The sequence below is a fragment of the Eumetopias jubatus genome, unplaced genomic scaffold (assembly GCF_037043125.1).
Source record: "Eumetopias jubatus isolate StellerSeaLion01/CBP00866 unplaced genomic scaffold, mEumJub1_p1.0 scaffold_4, whole genome shotgun sequence".
Classification (NCBI taxonomy): domain Eukaryota; kingdom Metazoa; phylum Chordata; class Mammalia; order Carnivora; family Otariidae; genus Eumetopias; species Eumetopias jubatus.
Genome location: NW_028274810.1, coordinates 126,198,317 through 126,212,660, shown reverse-complemented (window position 1 = coordinate 126,212,660; position 14,344 = coordinate 126,198,317). Strand labels below are relative to the sequence as shown.

At 39.2% G+C, this 14,344-nt stretch overlaps 1 pseudogene; it reads left to right on the top strand.

The window, feature by feature from the left end:
* Positions 1-2,986: 2,986 nt before the first annotated feature.
* Positions 2,987-4,199, top strand: LOC114211160 (septin-9 pseudogene; annotated as a pseudogene).
* The last annotated feature ends 10,145 nt before the right edge of the window (positions 4,200-14,344 follow it).

The window sequence follows — 14,344 nt, the reverse complement described above, 5'->3', positions numbered from 1 at the left end:
ATTTTAAACTCAAGGGACGTTATTGTCCCAGGTCCTTTATAGAGCCCTCGCCCTCTGGAAGCTTCTTTGTCAGTGTATATACACATACACGAAGAAGCTTTAGCTGCATTTCATGGGTGAGATTTTTTTTTTTTTTTTTTTGGTCAGCACACTTTGCCTTTCAACCATAAAATATGTCTGTGTGATAAGAAAGAAAAGAACACTGTATTCAAAGTTAGAACTCAAGTTGCTTTTAAAAGAGCAATGGAAAAGAAAAAGGAATTTAAAAACAAAACAAAAAAGCAAAAATAAAACCCCAGAAGTCATGTTGAGCTACATTAGCCCTTAATGGTCACAAGAACTGCCCTGTTAATAAAGCGCTATCCTTATTTTTCATGTGTGATGTAGAATGACTGAGTGGCCTCCACTTTTTTCCACAAGCAGTTGGTAACCACTTCACGAAAGCCTCCCAAGGACCGAATGCTTGAGCACACTGACTTTTCCATTACTAACACTTCCAGTATATGCTCCAGAGCCAACCTCAGAGTCTCCCTGCCACTCGGGAAATAGCCAACTTGGATTCTCCGGAGGAGGGCTTCAGGTAGTGCCTATTTGTATTCCATTTAATAGTTGAGGAAACTTGATCCCGAAATGCAATTCTAAGGAAGGGTCTGTTTTCGTAGAATTTTAGAGCCAAAAGCAATTTGGGGGCGCTTCAAAGTCAATATCCTTTTTAATGGGTAGAGCCTCAAGATCTAGCAAATTCCCTGGCATTTAAATGCTCCATTGAGGTTAGCTGATTGATACCAATGACCTTTTTTCAGATCCCCATGGCTTTTGTTTCCAATATTGGTTCTCATTATTCAAGATTCTTGCCATGGCCATGGAAGTGTATTGTGCAGGTACTAAGTGGAAGAGGTATTGGTTGTCTGGCTTTTTAAATTTTTCTCTTTGCCAAATCCCTGCTAGTTGTGTTTTGTTGTAGTTGTTATGGTGGTTGTTCTGTTTGCTTGTGTTGTTTTGTGTTACTTGTTTCTTTCTCCAAAAGACGAGTATGGGAAAACATATTAGATGTCTTTTCTTAAGTGCTGCATCCTGATGTCAGTCTCCTCCATTACCAGGTCTCACACACTCATTCACACACTCACACTCATTCTCACAGACTTTCCCTCACTCATGCACACTCACACACACACATGCGTGCACACACACAGATCTGGGACTCCTGTGAGGGTCTTCTCTCAGGGATTCAGTCATCCTCAGAAATCAATTATTTGCTTCTATTACCTGCCACATTCCCCAATAAGGAAAATTAACTTTTTAAGGCAACTCTTAAAAGTTGCCAAAAATTCAAGTCTCCCCATCTTCACTCCCAACTCCCAACATGTCTTTCATGATGACCTTTCAGTCCTGTGCCTGGCACTATTTTATAGAAAGCCCTTTCAGACCCCTTTTATGCTACAACCTTGGAGAGAAATTCAATGTTTTGGCCAAGGTCTCAAATAAATTAGTTGCAGAAATAAGATGAGGATCCAGGTTTTCTGGCTCCCAGTTCAATGCAGTTTTCATTATACCCGACTGAAGTTTTCAGTCCAGGAGACCTAACATTCTCATAGGAAAAAAAAAACAAGGCAATATGAACAACAATAATCACATTGTACAATGATTTCTCTAGAGTTATAAATGTCTACCACGTCACTCAATGAAATAAAATGGTGCCAAATCAAATAAGATAAGCTGTGCCCAGAGGTGATCAGAGGATAACAACATAAATGATGCAACCCCAGGCAAACCGTAAAGTAATTGTGAGATTGATCAGAGGGCCAAGGAAATACTAGAATGGTGGTGACCCAAGAATTTCTGATGGGAAAGGGCTTAATAAGAGCTTAGCAGCTATGATGTCTCAAAAAAAAAAAAAAAAAAAAAACCACTCCAACCACAAAGTACACCTGCTTTCCCATAAATAGCATCATTGCTTACATTGTGGCTATTGTCCAAAATACCCTTCCTTTTTTATTGTCCAAGCCCTACCTTTCCCTCAAGACTATATTTTGCCCCATGAACACTTCCCTGAGTCTTGGCCCACATTTTTTTCACTTTACTCTTAAAACCTTAGTCTGTGCTTTGACTCTAAAAATCTTTTTTTTTTTTCAAAAAAATATTCTATGTCTTCTGTCCCCCAGTTGACTGGAAACCCCTGTGCCTTCCAATTATTTGTTTTTTTTTTTTTCCAAACAGCTTAATACAACTCAATACATTTCTTTTTCTCTCTCTTTTTTTTTAAAGATTTTATTTATTTATTTATTTGTTTATTTGTTTATTTATTTATTTATTTATCTATTTATTTGAGAGAGAGAATAAGCGGGAGGGAGAGGGAGAGAGAATCTGAAGCAGACTCCGTCGTGAGCACAGAGCCTGACAGGAGGCTTGATCCCACAACTGCAAGATCATGACCTGAGCCAAAGCCTAGAGTTGGATGCTTCTCTGACTCAGCCATCCAGGCACCCCACTACATTTCTGATAATGAACTGACTCCGGGGTCAGGGAGAAAAGTTACGTGGGAGTTACAGTAGGAGGTGTGGAACATTCTGAGTGTGTCTCAGAGGTGTAGGACCTGCATTTGTAGTCGGTCTCTCCTTGCAAACCTCACGCCTCCATGTAGAAAGTCACCCATGGCCATGAAAGCTCTGCCTGAAATTCTTGAATAAGCCAGAAACTTATTCTACCCTGAGGGCAAAGACTTAGTATACATTCAGGTATGCAAATGTCAGTCAAAACTGAGGAGCAAAAATTATTTACAATTATATTTAATGAGTCTGAAATTGGAATACAGGGCCAGAGAATGGATTTTCCCCCTAATTTTTAAATTTATGTTTTAGCAAAAGAATGCATGATCTTAAAAAAAAAAAAAATCAACTATTAGAATGACCAACATCTGAATATTGACAACACCAAAGTAAAAAGACAGTAAAAAGATTAGTGGTTCGGCGGCCGGTGCAGCCCAACTCAGCTGCTGGGCCCCTGAGGCAGCTCTTGGCTGCATTGGCAACATGGCCGACACCCCCAGAGACGCTGGGCTGAAGCAGGCGCCCGCGCCCCGGAACAAGAAGGCCCCCGCGGACTTCGGCTATGTGGGGATTGACTCCATCCTGGGGCAGATGCGCAGGAAGGCCATGAAGCAGGGCTTAGAGTTCAACATCATGGTGGTCGGGCAGAGTGGCTTGGGGAAGTCCACCTTGATCAATACCCTCTTCAAGTCCAAAATTAGCCGGAAGTCGGTGCAGGCCACCTCGGAGGAACGCATCCCCAAGACCATTGAGATCAAGTCCATCACGCATGATATTGAAGAGAAGGGCGTCCACATGAAGCTGACGGTCATTGACGCACCAGGGTTCGGGGACCACATCAACAATGAGAACTGCTGGCAGCCGATCATGAAGTTCATCAACAACCAGTATGAGAAATACCTGCAGGAGGAGGTCAACATCAACCGGAAGAAGCGCATCCCGGACACGCGCGTCCACTGTTGCCTGTACTTTATCCCCGCCACCGGCCACTCCCTCAGGCCCCTGGACATCGAGTTTATGAAGCGCCTCAGCAAAGTAATGAACATTGTTCCTGTCATCGCCAAGGCCGACACGCTGACCCTGGAGGAGAGGGTCTACTTCAAACAGCGGATCACCGCGGACCTGCAGTCCAACGGCACCAACGTGTACCCCTAGAAGGAGTTTGACGAGGACTCGGAGGACCTGCTGGTGAATGAGAAGTTCCAAGAGATGATCCCGTTCGCCGTGGTGGGCAGTGACCATGAGTACCAAGGGAATGGGAAGAGGATCCTTGGACACAAAACCAAATGGGGCACCATCGAAGTTGAGAACACCACCCACTGTGAGTTTGCCTACCTTCGGGACCTCCTTATCAGGACGCACATGCAGAACATCAAGGACATCACCAGCAGCATCCACTTCGAAGCGTACCGGGTGAAGCGTCTGGATGAAGACAGCCATGCCATGTCCAACGGCGCCGAGGAGAAGGGGCCCGAAGCCCAGGAGATGTAGACCCACCCTGCCCCCGGGACCCTGCCCCCCAGTCCTTTCCAGCACCACCCCCAGGCCCACCCATATGCCCCATTTTATTATATATAATTTTCTCCACTTGTCATCGTTCTCTGCCCCTTTACACGCCGCCAAGTAACAAGATCACGTGTGCCCTCCTGAAAAAAAAAAAAAGATTAGTGGTTGCCAAGGTTGGAGGAGAAAAATAAAAAGGCAGAGCACAGGATTTTAAGGCAGTGAAAGTACTCTGCGTGATACCATAATGATGGATATATGTTCTCCTACACTTAACCAAATCCGTAGAATGTACAACACGCAGAGTGAACTATATTATGAATTACAGACTTGGGGTGATAATGATGTGTCAAATGCTGGCAAAGATGTGGAACAACATGAATGAACTCTCATTCATTGTTGATGGAAATGTGAAATGATACAGTCACTTTGAAAGACATTTTGGAGGTTTATTACAAATCTAAAAATACTCTTACCATACAATCCAGCAATCACACTCCTTGGTATTTACCCAAAGGAGTTGAAAACTTATGTCTATATAAAAGCCTGCACATCGATGTTTATAGCAGCTTTATTCATAATTGCCAAAACCTGGATGCAAGCAAGGTATCCTTCGGTAGGTGAATGGATAAATAAACTGTGGTACATCTGGAAAATGGAATATTGTTCAGGACTAAAAAGAAATGATCTATCAAGCCAGAAAAAGACTCAAAGGAAACTTAACTGCATGATACTAGGTAAAAGAAGCTATCGAAAACCTTTACATGTTGGGTGATTTCAATTATATGACATTCTGAGAAAGGCGAAACTGTGGAGATGGTAAAAAGATTAGTGGTTGCCAGGGTTAGGAAGGGGAGAAATAAATAGGCAGAGCACAGAGGATTTTTGGGCCAATGAAACTACTCTGCATGATACCAGAATGATAGATACATGTCTCATACATTTATTCAAACCCACAGAATGTGCAACACAAAGAGTGAACTGTATCATGAACTACAGACTTGGCGTGATAATGATGTGTCAGTGTGGTTCATCAATCACACCTACCAGAGTGGTACATCAAAAACAGTGTACCGCTCTGGTAGGGGATGTAGATAATGAGGAAGGCTACCCATGGGTCAGGGGCAGGTGGTATATGGAAAATCTCTATCTTTCCTGCAATTTTGCTGTGAACCTCAAACTTCTCTAAAAAAAAAGTCTCAATTAAAATAAAATGACACACAAAAACATAACAATTAGTTATGTTGATATGCCTGCTGAAGTATCTAGGGTGGAATGTACTAGGGTGTCTGCAACTAATCTTGAAATGCACGAAATAAATAGGATGGACTGTTGGATGGATAGATGGACAGATAAGTGATATAGCAAAACTAGCACAGTGCTGATTACTGACACTAAGAGGTAGGTTTATGGATGTTCCCTATAAAAATCTCAACTTTTCAGTATTTTTGAAAATATTTATAATCAACATTGAGAAAAAACCTAGCTATGATGTAAAAAACAATAAACATAGGTGTTCTCTTATTTTACTCACTGACTAATCTAGAAGCAAACGTAGTCTTTCAGTAGAGCTCATGCACGTGTGTGCACACATACATGTGCTAAGAATCTGAAAAATTCCATGTGTTAGTAAAACCGACTAATATTGACTAGGTTCAAAAGATATATTGGTATATCAGACTAAAATTCATTCATCTAACTTGTAGCTTGTCTTGTCTATGCCTGGCTGAAGGAAGTTCCTATCTACACGGGGTAGGACACATTTTGAAAAGAGTAACTCGGGGGCACCTGGGTGGCTCAGTTGGTTAAGCAACTGTCTTCAGCTCAGGTCATGATCCTGGAGTCCCGGGAACGAGTCCCGCATCGGGCTTCCTGCTCAGCAGGGAGTTTGCTTCTCCCTCTGACCCTCCCCCCTCTCATGCTCTCTATCTCATTCTCTCTCAAATAAAAAAAAAATCTTGAAAATAGTAACTCACCTGAAGCTTAAATAAAAATTTTTGATGTGCAAAAAAAGTAAACTTTTTTGTTTACCTTTTTCCTATTATAAATGTAACATATGCTATTTATAGAAAAAATAGATGATATGGAAAAAGGAGAAAAAAGTTCTAAAATACATTTTTTACACTTTTTTCTACGCATAATTTTTTTTCTTATTTGCTTCACATAGTTGAACTTGCTTATTTTTAATATTTATTTTTTCCTCATTACAAGAACAATACATTGTCATTGTACTATTTTAGAGACTACAAAAAACCACCAAGGAAACGAAAACATCAACTCTGCCTCCATGACTCCCATACAACAGCCTGTAAATTTTTTACAGAAAGTTGAACAAAGTTATAAAAATTAAATCATGCAAATCACACTTGAAAAATAATTGAGAAGAACTTTCCCAACTTCAGGTTTCTCTGGATCCAGGCTATCTACAGTCAGGTACTCCTTCCCGAGAAATATGTGTTCTCCCTCCTTGCTTTGACTGTGGTCTGACGTCTCTGGGTTTTTCCAACCATGAAGAAGACAGCATTTCTTACCTATTGCCTGGAGCAGTCCTCCTTCAAACTGAATATTCCCTTTAAAATAGTAGTTTGAGGATGGCTCAGTGGGTTAAACTTCTGACTTTTAATTTTGGCTCAGGTCATGATCTCAGGGTCATGAGATTGAGCCCGGCATTGGGCTCTGCGCTAGGCATAGAGCCTGCTTAAGATTCTCTCTTACCCTCTCTCAAAAATAAATGAATGAATGAATGAGTAAATAAATAAATAAAATAGTGGTTAAAGGCAACCCGGATGAAGGCTCTTACAGAAAAATCTGGAGATTCAGTGGTTTTCTCCTCTTGCCTCTGCAGGTATCCCCACCCCTGGGCAGGGGAAGGCACAATCTCAGATCTGATACATAAAAGCTGGGAAATCTGGACACCTCTATTACTGCAGCCTTCTCATCCCTACAGTAGGAATAATGAGAGTATGCACATGAAATTGTTGCAAAGGTGAAATAAGTCCATACATGCAATGCTCTCAGAGGGGTGCCTGGCACACAGTAAGTCCTGAATAAAGATTAGCTGTCGGTTTGGGTTGTCCTTGACCTTCTGAGTGTATCTCTTCTTTTAGCCATTGTCAGTATCTCCTTGCTATTTTTTAGTCATTAATGTAAAATGAGATGATATTTTGACATTTCTTTGTGAAATGTAAGGGCTTGATCTTAGCATTTGTCTACAGATTTTTCCCTGGAAACAACAACACCCTGACCAGGGATGGTAGGGACCCACACAGACCGTCATAACTTTATCTTTCATAACTTCATCCCTTAGTCCTTGCAGGCCTGCCTGATTAATCCATCACTCAGCCTGACTTTGGTTCCAGTAAACCAAACCTGCCCACATCACAAACCCATCTTCAACTTCCCCCAGCAGATCTCTCAAAGCACTTTCTGCCTGCATCACTGATTTCTGGATGTTTCTTTTTATTTTTAGAGTAGCAAATTTTGGAGCAAATATTTTATTGAATGATGAACTACTAGAATCATGCTATCACTTTTTATGTAACCTTGTACTGCAGATGTTGGTCAATTCAACAAAATAATAAAAATAAATAAAATTATATAAATTAGAAAGATATAAAGTTGCAATGATCACAGATAAAACAATTACCTATTTAGAAAACCCAAAGTAAACTACAAAATATAACTTGTGAGAGTTTAGAGATATTGCTGGGTATGAAATCAATTGCGTGAATATATATACCAGCAAAATATTTAGAGATACAAAAAAATAAATAAACAGAGTACTATTTGTGCAATGATTGGTAGACCAAAGAAACAACAGAATTAAGGGGCCAGAATCAGACTCACACATGTTATTTTTTATTAGGTGTTCCCTCTCTTTCTTATATGTCTTTTGTTCCCCCAAGTGGACTGTAACATCATTGGAGATAATATTTATTTCTTCTAAAGCACCTTAACACAGAAAGACTGATTTTTTGCAAATTTCATTTTTGTTGGGGTTTTTTAATACCAAATTTGTCTTTGGCAGAACATATGAGGATGTATATACCAATAAAGTTGGGAAGTAAGTGACAGAGGACATTCCCAAAAAATTATAGTACAGATTAAAGTGTAAAAAATAGAAGTAAACCCAGAAAATGTAAATATCATAAACTGACCTACAGAGTAAATCTACCATGCTTTTTTTTATTTTTTAAGATTTTATTCATTTATTTGAGAGAGAGTGAAGGTGAGAGAGATCACAGAGGGAGAGGGAGACGCAGACTCCCCACTGAGCAGGGAGCCCAATGTGGGACTCGATCCCAGGACCCCAGGATCATGACCTGAGCGAAAGGCAGATGCTTAACCGACTGAGCCACCCAGGCGCCCTGCTACTGCTCTTTTTCATGCCCATTTCATTAAGCCTGTGCTGTAAAGGAGCTGCCGTGTTTTCAGGTCCCCAATGTCACGATGCCTCCTTAGCCCCAAACATCGTGTCCTATCTGGGAATGCTCCTCAAGAGATCCAATGAAGGGCATTTTGGAAAATACCAAAGTGGATAAAGAAAATAAGATGTCAATCATTCTATTTGTTTTTATTCTGCTTGTGACTATTCTCAATGTCATGACAGGTCATGCAGTCATAGAGGTTACCACACTTTTCATAGCCATGTAGGTTATCATGTGCTTATAAATTATGTAAGTTATGCCCAGTAGGTTATTATACTTCCATCATTTCCCTCTTATTCAATATGTGGGTTTTTTCTGCCTTTCCTATTATACAGAATGCTGTGAAACATAAGACTTTGTACATGCATGCTCGTCAAAATTTCAACATTTCCTCAACACACATTCTGAGAAATACAATTATTGTGTCCAAGATATGAGCATTTATCTTCAGACACTTGATGAATATTGGTTTTTTCCCAACTGCCTTCAGAAAAGGCCCAGAGATTCTCTTACCACAATATGCTGGTCACACTTTTCAGATCATTAAGTATTTTTTAATTGTTTCAAAACTGATATTTGAAAATGAGAAAATTATATGCACCCCTATGTTTATTGCAGCATTATTTACAGTAGTCAAGATATGGAAGCAGCCCAAGTATCCATCAATAGATGAATGGATAAAGATGAATGGATGGTATACACACACACACACACACACACACACACACACACACACACATACAGGAATATTATTTGGCTATAAAAAAAGAATGAGATCTTGTCATTTGCAACAAAGTTGGGAAGATGAGTGAAATAGATAAAAGGATTAAAAAAGAAAATTAGAAAATTATTGTTTTTATTTGCATTGTTTGATTGGTAATGGTGGCAAATATATTCAAAAGCATACTAACTAAATGCACCTCTATGAATTACTTCTTCAGGTATTTTAGCTATTTTCTATAATAATGTAAGTATTTTTCCAATATAGCAAAAACATTAAGTCTTTACCTATGTTAGTTTGAATAAATATTTCCCACCATTATTGGAGCATTTGCATTTCAATTGTGTTTAGGATACGTTGTAATATAGAAAATATATAATTTACATACATACACACAAAATGCACCCATCGGAAACATACAGATTGCTGAGCTTTGGCCAATGTATAAATTCATGTAATCACCACCCTAATTAAGGCAGAGATTCGTTCCATCTTCACAAAATTTTTCTCAGCATCCTTTTGCAGACAGTTCCTCCCTACTCCCAGCCCTAGAAACCACTCGTTTGCTTTTTGTTGCTCTAGATTGATTTTGCCTTTTCCAGAATTTCATAGAAATGGAATCATATAGTATGTGTGGTCCTTTCTTTCTGTCTTCTTTGGCTTAGTTTATTGCTTTTAAGTTTCATCCATGATATTGATATTATCAGTAGTTCATTCCTTTTTCTTTGTGTTTGTTACAAAGCACTCTACTTCAAAATGCCAAATTTCATTATTTTTGTCTATTTCATAAAGAATCTGTCACATTCCTTCCCAAGATTTTGTTTTAAATTTTCTTGGCTTCCTACATAAAATATATTTTAGACATGGGTCCTTCTTTTGAGTCTTCAGAATAATACACTTCTCTCCTTTCCATACATTTCTAATGTTGAGACTTGTTTTTTTGTTTGTTTTTTGCTTTGCTTCATTTAAATTAATTTTGAAAGAAGGAGAGAACTATCCAGACATGGTATTTGTCAACAAATCTCTGTGTGAATTATCCTTGGCTTCTCTCAATGCTCAATTGCTCTTAGTTCAATCTTGTGTCCAGATTAATAGCTGAGGTAGAGAGGAAGTGTTAAGGCGGGTATTTGATAGGTTTTATTTTGACCCCATTTTTAGTTATGAATTCACCTGCTTTAACTCTGGTAACTTGAAATGGGATTCTGTCTACTCTCTAGTGCCTGATTCTTTATCACTCTGGCTAAAATCTCCAGTATGTCATCTTACCAGCTTCCCATTTCTGCATTGCCCTGTTCCTTGCCTAACTTCCAAATGTTCTTTATTATGGAGACATAGCTCCCAGGAGCCAATGCTTTATTGCCTTGTATAAAAGAAAGATAAGGATGATAGATGTCTATGGGCTTGGGTCTAGTAGGTTGCATGTATCACAAGGGTAGGAAGAAAACCACTCTAACCCCAAAATATAGAACTGGAAATTAGAGGAGCAACTAACTGCATAATTTTTCTTGTTCCTAATAGTTTAAACAGGATTTGAATCCAGGTCTGTTTGACTATAACATTCAAGCTCCATACAGTAGACACTGCTTCTAGAACTGATCCATTTTCATAAAAAAGAACCAAAAATTTTCTGTCCCATTTATACCACCAGATAGACAAAAGAGAAGGATGCGTTCCTAGCCCTCAATGATGCAAATACCTACGTATAAAATAACACAACTTGCATGGTAAATTCTAGAATAGAGATAACGTAAAGGAATACGTTTCTTAACACAATTATTAGACAATCCATTGTCATAATATAATAAACTCCTCTTGGTACAGTCCACTATAAAGAGTGGGTATTTGGGGTAAATAAAAGCTGCAGTACATTAGGTGTGGTCTGATTCATGCCGAGACAGTGGGAGTATCACTCCCTTTGGTCTGGACACTACAGCCCTGTTAATTCAGCCCCAGATCAAATTATCCTCTTGGCAGCCTCAACACACTGGTGACTCATGTTGGGCTGGCAGTCAACTGAAATCGTTAATCCCTCTCACACGTGCAGCTGTTTAGCCACATCTCCCCCATCCTGGCCTGGTGGGTTGCTTCTCAGAGCCTGAATGCTACGTTCTCATATTCCCCTAAACCGTCTCATTTACAGATATGGACATTTCACACACTGCATAATCATCATGACATAGGGATGAAACAAGCTTAAACTGTTATTAATTTGCCCTGTAAGGCTGAAAGACTAAGTAAATCAGAAAAAGACGCAAGAAATTAGGAAGGATGTCAGTGTCCCCCAACATTGCATGTCTAATAAATCAACAGTTTTCTTCTGTCCTCCTCCTGAATATAAATATGATACAAATTCTCTGTTCCTGTATTTTCTCTGTAAAGGTCCTAGCTAAAAATCTTTGGGAAGTTCTTAAACACAAGGCAGAGAGGTACTCTAGGCCCACTAGGTTGGTCACATACTCGACCTCAAATGTAATTCTAAATGTCTATGTGTCCCCCGGGAAAGATGCCCTCTCTCAAAATGAATAGGCTGCAGTAAGGGGGAACTCACCTTATCTGAGCATCTGCTGTATTTATTCAGGTTTAGGCCCTCTCTTTAAATATACTATTTATTTCATTGTCATGACAACCTTGTAAGTTACACATGACCCTCTCTGTTTTACGGTGGCAGAGCTAGAGGTACAGAGAAAATAAGGATATTGTCTCAGTTTGCACTGAAAAAAAATAAAGAATCCAGGGTATGACCATCAAATTGTCTGGATTTAAGGCTTAGTCTATTCAACAAACTATATAGATATCCCTTGCCAATGCATAGAAAGCAGCCAACTCCAAGAGAGAGGCTCTAGGGTGGAAAAAGTGAAAAGACACTCACTCTGAAGGGTAGATAAATGAGGTAGTGTGCTTGCTTTGGTCTTGGCTTCTAAAGCAATGCCAAACTCATAATAGATACTCCATAAATCCTTGAAAATTAATAAATAGCTAGGAAATGGTCAGGTATTTTCAATTTTGCTTATCAAACCAGTAACTTTCAATTAATCAGCAGAAATTTATTAAGTTCTTACTGTATGTTCAATACCTCATGGGGTATCATAGGTATGTGGTGATCTAAGACAATCTGATTTGAGTGAAACCCAATAACATGACCAATATTCTCCAATTTAATCAAGTAGCAAAAATGTATAATACGGATTGTTCATGCTACAAGTATTTAGAGATAGAGTACTTGAAAGGATTTTAGGGAAGATATCCTGCAGCTCACATGATATAGTTCTCACATGATGTAAGCCTTGAGGATAGACAGAAAATTAGTGCATTTCATGAAAGGAAAAACTGTGAGGAAGAGAGGCAAAGGTACAGAATGGGGAAAAGGAGAAATAGAAGCATTGGAGTGACAGGAAATGATTATAAGTTAAGGCAATATTAGTTGCTGTAACAAACAGAAATGTATAATGCATGGAAGATCTTACTGGAAGCTTTTTAGACCAGATCCAGAAGTAGTATTCAACACATTTCCACTCACATTCCATGGACCAGAACTCAAATATGCAATCACACTGAACTGCAAGGCAGTTGTCTCTTTGTGTATACAGAAAGAAGAGGAAGTGGTTTTGGTGAATAGCTAGCCAGTCTCTGCAGCAGAAATGAACTAATTTGGCAAAAGAAAATCACATAGAGCTCAAGGTTGAGACCTGATCTTTCCGTGCTTGAGTTGTCTCAATTGTAAAGTGGAGCTAAAACCCTTGATAGAATACTCATAAGGTTGTCTTTTAAGGGGGCAAAATGAGATAATAAATATAAATTGCATTGAAAACTCAATGGCTTTCCTGATTTGGGGTTGACTTCACTTCTCAGATGTCAGGAAATTGTTATGCTGTTCCAGAACATAAAGATGATGGAGAATACAACAACACCTTCAAGAATCAATGTAGCAAGGAGTTTGGACTGGGAAAAACAAGAAATTATCCTTTTAGGACTACTCCCCACGAATCCAAGAATTTGCCAGCCATATGTTAGGTACTGGTTAAATATTTGTTGAATTAATGAATAGGGCCTTATTTTCTTAGTACCCAGCAAATGTATATCAAGGGCATATATGGAAAAGAGAATTCTGTGAGTGAAGATGTAAGATGGAAGGGAGGATGAGAGAGAGAGAGAGAGAGAGAAACACGAAGAGGAAATGTAGAAGGATCAAAGAATGCTACCTTGCTTTATGCCTATAGCTTTTGTATATATATTATAGTATTTCATAATGGTAACTAAATTAGGAGGGATGTATTATTATATTCATTTTGTAGAAAAGGGAACAAAAGTCCATAAAAATTATGTCAGCTGGACAAGTTAGCATTGTTGATCATTGACAGAACTAGATTTAATCTGAATCAGATTCCAAATCTATGCTTTGTTCCCTGATCCTCACCACTACTATTAATTAGCAAGGTAGGGAAAAGATTGGAGAAATAATCTTTGTTAAAAAAATTTTTAAGTAATCTCTAGGTCCAACGTGGGACTTGAACTCATGACTCCAAGATAAAGAGTCACATGCTCCACCAACTGAGCCAGCCAGGTGTCCCCGAAGAAATAATCTTAAAAAAAAAAAAATCTCTTTGGTACAATCAGACTTAGAATCCTGGAGCTTGCAGGGCCATTGGAGACCAGCTAGTCAAATGCCTTATTCTACAGAGGAGAAAGTTGGAGACAAGGGAGGATCTGTGTCTTGCCAAGGGTCAGAGACCTTTAATGGCAGAGCCAGACCTAGAAAACCCAGGTGCCCCAATTTATGGTCCACTACAAAAGTTTCAACTAGGGAATTGTTTTTTAAAGCAGCATGTAGTGTTATAAAGCCATACTATCCTTGGCAATATACATCTAGAAATTTCCCCAGATACCCCAAAGTAGAGCTGAATCAGTAAGTAGTGTCTGAACTAGGTTTTACTGAGTGAGGTGAAGTGGGCGAGTAAACTGATATTCAAGAAGTGTCAGTTGTATAAGATAGTCAGGACTCTTAAGTGAGTTACAGAAGTGATTGCCTGATATAGGGGAAAGGAACCTGAGCTGAGAGTTAAGAGATCTGACTCTTTAAACCTGAGTGCCCCTAGCTACCTCTGTGACCCTAGCCCTCACATCCTTTATTTCAGTAGCTTGCTATACTT